This window comes from Lissotriton vulgaris, chromosome 2_1, assembly GCF_964263255.1.
Source record: "Lissotriton vulgaris chromosome 2_1, aLisVul1.2, whole genome shotgun sequence".
Lineage (NCBI taxonomy): Eukaryota > Metazoa > Chordata > Amphibia > Caudata > Salamandridae > Lissotriton > Lissotriton vulgaris.
The window spans coordinates 245,877,352-245,887,583 of NC_141687.1; positions in this window are offsets into that span (position 1 = coordinate 245,877,352).

Below are 10,232 nucleotides of genomic sequence, written 5' to 3' on the forward strand. Positions count from 1 at the left end.
AATTACCAAGCGCCCAAACCGGCACCCACTGCCTCGCAGCTCACCTCCAGGAAGATGTAGCGGATTCCACAGTGAACTCAATACCATGGGATGACCAAAGGGAGACCCAATCTCGGTGGATCAGCAGTCTCACCCCCTCATAGAGTAGCCACTGCAAGGCACCAAACTGATGACGCTTCTGAAGTGTTCGCCACTCTACAGCCACACTGCGAGACCGCACATCTCAGCCTGTCAGGGGCAAAGACCCCGTTGTGAGAGGTATCTTTAGGTAGTGTCCGTCGCAGGTGACAGCTCCCGGTGGCACTCTCCGGGGATAAGGCGTCACTCGTGCACTCCCTGAATAATGGCATGCAGCAGGGGGTAAAGCGCAGTGCAAGTGCAGTGTCTTCTACCTGGTGGTACAATCTGAGGGAACTCCGCAGTTAGCCGCAACAGGTGTTGCCACGGTGAGCACTAGCCCGCTTAATTACAACCAGTGTGGCGGCGTGTCCCAGCAAGCTGACCCCCGGCTCCAAGCTATCAGCAGGACCCCTCCAGGTGTTCACTCTTTCGCTTTGGTCGCCTGGGGCAGCAGAAGTAGAGAAGAGTTCGGCACTCCTCGCTTTTGTAAGGTAAACACCGCTACCAGGCATTGGTTGCTCTGATGCGCCGCAGTGACCTAGCTATTCGGCGGGAGACCCCTGGACCCTCAGGTTCCAAAATGGCGGATCTCGCCCAACTCACCACACAATGTTCAGAGGCCCGCTGTACAGCCTCCAGCTCCTGGGGGGCGTAGGGTGCTTACGCTTGTCTGTATAGCGCATCAGGGTATCACAGCAGGCATGCCACGGAGCCACGTCTTTATCTCGCTAGAGTGCCTCTACCTTCAACAGCTCCCGGTGGTTGTCTCATTTTGGTCCTCCCGATTAGCGCATCTGTGCATCACGCGCTCTGCAGACCAACCAACCATGGGTTTTTGTAGTCGTCTCACAGCTCAAGAGGCCAGGCACCACGCAGGCGCCACTAGCTTTGTCCGGCCACCCAGCTCCCGCCTTGAATCAAGGAGCGTCGTACTCTGTAGCCGCAGGGCGCCAGGCTGTCTCACCCCGTCACGACAGCACGGGGATCACAACCCCACACAGGCCGGTTTTCAGCAGATGCTGTCTGCACAGCCGTTCTGGGAGTACATAGATCGGAGGCAGCTCCTTTAATACCCAAGCCTCACCAGTACCGGGATCGGTGCCAGTTTAAGCTTTATCGATCATGCAGATGCCGGATAAATGACGAATGAAGCGATGGTATTCGCGGAGCTCTCTTCTCAAGTGGCCATCTTCGTCGCGAGCAAGCTCTGCTCGACACAGGCATGCTTATGTTAGGAAGATCCCACTTCCATACTCTGCCACACATGGAAGCAGCACTAACAGGTATGGGCCTGCCTTTAAGGTGCCCATACCTTTCAATGTTCAGATTTATATTTCCACAAGCAAATTTGGGGTAGTAATGTAATCTGTAGTCAATCATTTGTGTATTCCACAAGCTGTGGAACAAGGGAGATTTTCTGTAGATAGACAGCTTTTCTATCCCATGCCTACATTTTACCTTCTCTTCTGGCAGCCCTAAAATAGGTCAGAATCACCACAGGGAATACGTTATTTGGGGCAAAATACACCTCATCACTGTGAATGAGGAATGAAGATGGAACCTGAGCATGTGACACAGACAAGCTAATCTCAGAGGGCGCAAGCCTTGCACAAAGGCAAAGACCCCCAAACACAAGCAAGAAACCATATAGCATGTGCATAGGAAAGGTGCTATACTCAAGGCAAACTGCAAGAGTAATTTTCGTTTGTGAATTTACGCTTGTGCACAATGAGCTTTTTTCCCCAATCAATAAAAACCTTTTGTGAAACATGCGTGTAGTAAAGTTAAAAAAAATGTTGTACATATACACCCAATGCCCAAGGATTTGGCGGTCTCTCTAGTGAATAATGAAATTGTTCACATTTTTAAGTTAAATACATTTCTGGCAGCTTTGTTCCACACCTCAAATTGGTGCAATTCATAGTAATTTCTTTATGACGACATATGCCTTTCCAACCTTGGACCACAAAAGCATCATCTACCTATCCTGCTGCTGCCATTCAAAGAGGATGTATATACCTTCTGAAGTATTAGAGCACATGATACACAGCACATGATGCAAGCTCTTTTAATATAGCTTTGGGAGACAATCTATAGGAACCTTTTCAGGATTTCCAGCTCAATGAGGGGTTGCTGGGATTGTGCCAACTCAACCCAACTACCACTGGTGACCTGGGACTTAACCCTTCCATTGGTCACAGAACTGAATACAAAGTACAAGCCATTAGCACTTGACCTTCAAGGTAGTGAAGTCGAGCACTCCCAGGCTTACATGGGGGCATATTATCAAAGATGGCGTTAAAATTTATTGCTGCTTTAGCGATAGAACACTGCTGCTAAAGCGGCAATAAGGGGCTTGATAATGTGCCCTTGAGAATTCCTACAGAAGTCCATGTTCTGGTGTGAACATGGGCTTCTATTGGAATTCTCCAGGGCATATTATCAAGACCATTACAGCTGTTTTAGCTGCAGTTTGCTGCCGCTAAACCGGCGATAATTTTAACGCAGTCCTTGATAATATGCCCCGTAGAGAGATGGGGTAGGATTAGAGACTCAGCACTCAATACATTCCTGACAACAATGAATACATTACTGTTAAGTCAGTATTCAGTTAGGGAAATGAAAGTGCTTTGATGCTAACTCAATGCAATGACTGTACTTAATCATTAAAAGTTATCAAAATGGATCTACCACTGGTGATTTAGTACTAAGGTAATCTGTTGGTTGGCCTAAACTACTGCTGTTGGGCAAGTCTTAACTGGCAACGCTCACTCCACCAGGGAGCTCGAAGGGGAATATCAGGAATTTGGTTACGGAAAGAGCCCCAGTGGCTCAGTTCATTCTTCTTTCCCAAGAATACAGGTTTCACTTAAATAGGTGATTCTTCCTACACAATGACCTAGTACCTGTTGCCCTTTGGTGTTGGTGCAAGCAGAGCTGACCTGGGATCCATCCCTGGCTCCTCCTGGCGGCATGCACCATGCACGGACCACTGAGTGGGAGTTGTATGTTCTGCCACTCAGACCAACAGACTATGGTTATGGTGGATGTGCAGTTGGATGCTCATTTGGGAGACCAGTGGCAGCACCAGTAGACTGGCTGTGTGATGATAACATGCTAGTGGTCAGATGAGTTCAGTTTGTTGGATTCTTTCCTGGGTACAGACAACAGTCCCCACCAAAACAAGCTAGGAGCCATTCCAGTTCCAGTGCTGTGTCTGGCACTGCCAGATGTCTTCATTTGTGAATAGGGGCTTGCATTCCTTCTAGGCACAGCTGAGCCTGCTGTATCCACTGACTCTGGTTGCAAGCTGGTGAGTATGTTTTGGCTTCTAAGTACTGCCTTCTTCTCTTGGGGTTGCCTACTAATCACTTTCGATTTCTTCAGGAATACTTTTTGACTTAAGGATTCTTCCACAAGACAGCACACGCTGTGGATGCACACTTGTCGTACGGATATCATTGGTTATCATTTGCAGTGCAGGTTTTCCTGGGGGCAGTGGCTGCCACAGATCATCACCTCCTAAGCAGCCTTTTGGTGTCGTCCTGCCAGGACACCTCCAATTCCCCTCTTCAACAGTCAGTTGGCTTCTTAGCAGCTTCTCTTGGATGGTAGTTGACGTTTTCCTGGTTTTGGTCCTGAACCTGACAGTGGGTGTTGGCCGTGGATACCTAAAATCCTGCGTCACAGAAGAACACCTCAATCACCACTGCTATGGGAACCCAGGGATGCCGCCAGAGTGAATAAAACAGGTGGGGCGCTGGGAGTCTCAGTGCTATAAACGGTATATCAGGCCTTGAACAGAAGGGTGTGGCGAGCAGAATCTTAGGCACAATGGTCCAATCGGCATTTATGTGTATTAAAGTATACAGTTATGGCCGGTCGGCCAAGTAATGTTGCAGTGATGTGGTGTGTTGTGCAATTGTAGACTTTTAGTGTGTAGACGTTACAATAAATATGGTTTTCAAACACAACATCTCTTTATTTACCAGGAACCAAGGTCTGGGTAATGGGCCATTTAATTACAAATGGGACATGTTCATGCCCCTGCCAAATGCACAGCATAGTGTCGCACTTGCGACCTTCAAATCTATATCAATTTAGTCCAATTTTTCATTGTATTCATTTTAAACACTTCCACTTTCTCCTCTTTTGAAAATGCTTCGTTTCCGATTTTGAAATCCTCATGTGTCATAAGTTGCCTATTTTTCAGGTTTCTTATATTTACTCTGTGCCCATCCAGACCTCTTGAATAAATACGATAGATGGCAGGCTCATCTCAAGCAGTGTTTATTCCTTAAAAACCCAATGCATTTCGGGCGACGCAGCGCCCTTCTTCGGGGGTCACTGAAATTAATAAAACATTTGCCAATTACTACTCCAATCTTAAATGCACACATGATTTTTTAAGAAGAAAAAGTCATCACACCCATTCCTGTCGAAATACAACTTTGTAACCAGGTTATATGTATTACATTGTAACATTGTGATTATTCTGAATAATATCCCAGGGACGCTATTAATTTAATCCATGAGTTATCTCCCCTCCGTTTGCACCAGCCTCAAGCACCGGACCATGTGGGTGCATACCCCACCGTTACACATAAACATCTTCTCCCGCTTTTCTCCACCCATCTAGTGTCAACATCAGAGTTACCACGTAGATAAAGGGACCTACAAGCCCTCTGAATGTTATTTAAGATAGTTTCATGAGCTTCTACGATAATCGGCAATGTTGAACTTTTTATCTAATTATAACTTTCACCACTTCCTCATGCTTTACCGCTATCTTCGATATGCCCGTAGTTTAATCCTTCACTCAAATTCCCCTTCTATGTTACCGAGTCTTAGTGGGCCAAGCATTCTCTATATTCACGTACCTGCCATTCTCTTTAAAACTCGGCTTCTCTCCACCAACGGCTGAAATGTGAGAGTAAACTCTTTCACCTGTCTATCTTATCAGCCTACGGTCCCCTCCCTCCTTATTCTCTATTGGCCCAATGCTTTCCGATTACTGATTGACCTGATCTCGTCTTTAATCTCATGTAGTCAAAACACAGTTTCCCACAATGCAATGTCCCAATAACTCTACAATTGTCTATAGTCATTATTTCTTCAGAATTTCCTCCGTGTATGTGCATGTTCAGATGCTTGATGATGCGCCCTGATGTTATATCGACCATGTGGATTCTTGTACTCCCCATTACTCTTACAGTACAAGAATCCACATGGTCGATATAACATCAGGGCGCATCATCAAGCATCTGAACATGCAAATGCCGATTAACCAGGATCCCGACGATACAGAAATGTTACTTGCACATACACGGAGGAAATTCTGAAGAAATAATGACTATAGACAATTGTAGAGTTATTGGGACATTGCATTGTGGGAAACTGTGTTTTGACTACATGAGATTAAAGACGAGATGGGGACTTTGGTTGACACGGTCAATCAGTAATCGGAAAGCATTGGGCCAATAGAGAATAAGGAGGGAGGGGACCGTAGGCTGATAAGATAGACAGGTGAAAGAGTTTACTCTCACATTTCAGCCGTTGGTGGAGAGAAGCCGAGTTTTAAAGAGAATGGCAGGTACGTGAATATAGAGAATGCTTGGCCCACTAAGACTCGGTAACATAGAAGGGGAATTTGAGTGAAGGATTAAACTACGGGCATATCGAAGATAGCGGTAAAGCATGAGGAAGTGGTGAAAGTTATAATTAGATAAAAAGTTCAACATTGCCGATTATCGTAGAAGCTCATGAAACTATCTTAAATAACATTCAGAGGGCTTGTAGGTCCCTTTATCTACGTGGTAACTCTGATGTTGACACTAGATGGGTGGAGAAAAGCGGGAGAAGATGTTTATGTGTAACGGTGGGGTATGCACCCACATGGTCCGGTGCTTGAGGCTGGTGCAAACGGAGGGGAGATAACTCATGGATTAAATTAATAGCGTCCCTGGGATATTATTCAGAATAATCACAATGTTACAATGTAATACATATAACCTGGTTACAAAGTTGTATTTCGACAGGAATGGGTGTGATGACTTTTTCTTCTTAAAAAATCATGTGTGCATTTAAGATTGGAGTAGTAATTGGCAAATGTTTTATTAATTTCAGTGACCCCCGAAGAAGGGCGCTGCGTCGCCCGAAATGCATTGGGTTTTTAAGGAATAAACACTGCTTGAGATGAGCCTGCCATCTATCGTATTTATTCAAGAGGTCTGGATGGGCACAGAGTAAATATAAGAAACCTGAAAAATAGGCAACTTATGACACATGAGGATTTCAAAATCGGAAACGAAGCATTTTCAAAAGAGGAGAAAGTGGAAGTGTTTAAAATGAATACAATGAAAAATTGGACTAAATTGATATAGATTTGAAGGTCGCAAGTGCGACACTATGCTGTGCATTTGGCAGGGGCATGAACATGTCCCATTTGTAATTACCTAGGTCGTACCAGGTGGCATTTGGGCATGCCACATTACCAATCTGCACGCAATCACTAAAACAGAAGATGAACATTGTACCAAAGTTTTGAATAATTAGGTGTGCATCCCTCATCTCTCAAATAATGGGCCATTTAATCATCGTTAGAGTGGCACGGTGGGCAGGGATCAGAGAGTGGCGGCATGGCTTCTCCGCCACCGAGATAACGTGGCTAGGTTACCCGGGTATGCGATGGAACGAGCTGAGGAGGAAGCTACAGCAGACTTTGGAGGGGGATCGCTCCACCCCATATTCTGGTCATACACCTGGGAGGGAATGACCTGACTACACTGGGGAGGAGAGGACTGCTACAAGTGATGAGGGACACAACTTGTCAGCTGAGTACCCAGCTGGGGGCATGTGAAATGTGGTGGTCGGATATTGTACCCCGCTCAGTTTGGCATGGGGCCCATTCGGGAGACGCCATGGAGATCTCGCGTGGAAGACTGAACAGCGCCATGCGTAAATTCACGGAGCAAAGGGGATTTGGCTTCATCAGACATTGTTTACTTCATGGCAAATCTACCGGATGCTGGGAGGCGGATGGGGTTCACCTCTCAGGGGTAGGCATGGGCTTATTTCTGCTGGACCTTGGGGAGGCCTTGAGAGCAACAAGATGTAGACAGGAACTTCGGCTTGGGTGGGGGGCCCTGGTTGTGACGGTGGACACCCCCAGAGCTGTGGAGGAGTTACAGGGCGATCCAGAGTCTGTAGAGTACAGAAGGGTACTATACTGCAGTAGCACACCAAGGGTGCTAAGCCAAGGATTCCCAAGAATGTCTTAGCGTGTCCCCTGGAAGAACTACGGCGCCCCGTTAGTCCTACAGGAGGTTGTGGGCCTGAGCAACCGGGGGCTGCCTGGAATTCTCCGCCCACATTTGGGAGGCGTGAGCAAGGGAGTGGACTGGCGGTCCATGGATGGGAGGGGTCGCCCCTCCCAAGGATTGGGAATCACCGTTTGGCAACGGCCATGGTGCAATTTGGCTCATCAGGCGGGCAGGCAGCCTAGGGGGGGTCTGCCCTGGGATTGCCCGTAAGATAACCCACAGTGTTGGCATATTGGTTATGCAAATAAACCTGCAGCAAATTTCTCCACTAAGAAGGTGTCGTGTGGTTTATTTATGTATGTTGCTACATGAGAAATGATGAATGTTGCCGATATTTGCACTATGACAAGCTGCCCGCGGGGCCCCGTAGGGAACCCTCCAACAGGGCGCCGCCTTAGTGCTACAGGAAGGCACAGAGGTTGGCGTCCCAGGCGCCCTGGGCGAGGGACCAAAAGGGTCTGTCGGTCACATCACTTATGGTTGTGGGAGGGGGGCAGAGGTACAAAACCTGTCCCCCTCCCACTGGGCAGTCTCTTGACCGCTGCCCGTTTCGCTGTCTCCCGCCCTACCGCTTACCCTGCGGACGGTCAGGAAAGGGGTACGGGGAAGGGGAAAATCTAACTTATTGTTTTGTGTTGCAGGAGGAGTTACAGGGCGATCCACAGTCTGCAAGGTACAGAAGGGTACTATACTGCAGCAGCACAATAAGGGTGCTAAGCCAAGGATACCCAGGGATGTCTTAGCGTGTCCCCTGGAAGAACTACGGCGCCCCGGTAGTCCTACGGGCAGTTGTGGGCCTACGGGAATGCTCCGCCCACCTTTGGGGGGCGTGAGCAAGGGAGTGGACTGGCGGTCCACGGATAGGAGGGGTGGCCCTCCCAAGGATTGGGAACCACCGTTTGGCGACGGCCATGGTGCAATTTGGCTCATCAGGCGGGCAGGCGGCATAGGGACGGGCCAGCCCTGGGATCGCCCGTAAGATAACCCACCATGTTGGCATATTGGTTATGCAAATAAACCTGCAGAAAAATTCTCCACTAAGAAGGTTGGTGGTTTATTTATGTATGTTGCTGTATGAGAAATTATGAATGTTGCCGATATTGGCACTATTCAGTTTAGCAACCACTTGCATTCAGAAAATACAAAATTGATCAGAGTGTGGCCATGGCCACCAGTGTTACACACACTCTATACTGTACCGTCCGAACATACACAGTCATATTTCATACAGCTTGACCAAGGACCTGGTTGCTGGAGACTAGCGGTCCAAATTAAAGCAACACGGAGAGGCCAGTAGGCCACTCGCCCTAGCAGGCAACAGATAAAAAGATGTGTCCTGTTACTAAAAGTATATTCACATATGTATCACTGTCAGTCCTCTACCACCCTGTGAACTGATATTAGTCTCACTCATTAAAAGGAGGGTTCACATGACTTTAGAGTGTGGGTCTCCACCTGTGTCACAACAATCCCTCCAGAGTATATGCATGATCTACGTGTTTTCAGGGTCCAAAAAGCGACAAGTTGCAATGCATGAGTGCACCTTTCCAGAGCCATGCAGGAGACCCTCATCCTGCCCACCTACGCTTCCCAAACACTTTATTAAATAGTGAGAAAATTACATTCTTAAAGCACACTTTTTATTTTGCTGGCTACTGTGTTTTTTTACAGGCAAGCTTGAAAAGTTGTTCATGTATTCATTTAACACTACAAGGTTTCCCACAGTACTGCAAACACATTATTTGCATGAAGCAGCAAAGCTATTTTAATGGCTAAATAGTGGGTGGTTGGACATCATATACAAGGTGGCCTCAACAAAAAGAATCTGCCTCAAAGTTTGTGAAACAAAAATAGTGTCCTTCTGAAATAGTGTACCACAGCAAATAAAATGTCCATCAAATATACTGTGCAAGGAGAAATAATGCCCATCTTACATGCTGTGCTTCAGAAATACTTCTGTTCTTAACAACTTACTCTATAATACTGGGTGATGAAATAAAAATCTGTAATATTGAGACTTAATGATTGGAATATTGCACGATATTGCTGCTGTGCATTGTAAAGATTCTAAAGGATGGATAAAAAAATATGCTTTGGGGAAGGACAAATATAGCAAAATGAAGGGAAGTCATTAAATAAGAAGGAAGGAAATAAGATTAGCAAAGCCAATTAATGATAAGAAATGGGCTAGGCTACTATAAGTAAACTGTCTGCAGACAAGACCTAAAAATCGATTCTTCAAAGTGTTTCCTTTTCTCTATAGCAGACATTTTTGTCAGTGCTAATACCCAAAGGCACCTGGCTGGAACAGACTGGGAAATGTCTCTCATGCTTTCCACATGAGGTGAAAATTGCCTTGCTTAAAGAAGAAGTTCCCAGCCGCAACATTCAGATACACTTTCTGTTTTGGGATGTGACATTCCTCCAACCTCTCTCCCCCCATGTGTCATATTGGGGGGTAGAGGAGTGGTTTGATGGTTCCGGTCTTTCCATTTTTCTGTCTCTGTTGGCTGGTGGTTGGTGGGCATAGAAAGGGTTCTCAGTGGGGTACGCCTCGCCAACCTACAATGCCCTTCTTTGGTGAATAAATAGAGTAAGGTGAAATCCATCTTGCTCATCGCCAAATGCAGAGCTCTAAAGTTTTAAAAATATTGGGGCAGGTTCACAAGAAAGTGACGCATCTGTAGAGATGTGTCACTTTCCCTGCGCCACCCTGAGAAACCCTTGCGCCACCATGGATGCGCCGTATTTACAATACGGCGCACCATGTCGCAAAAATTGACAGATGCG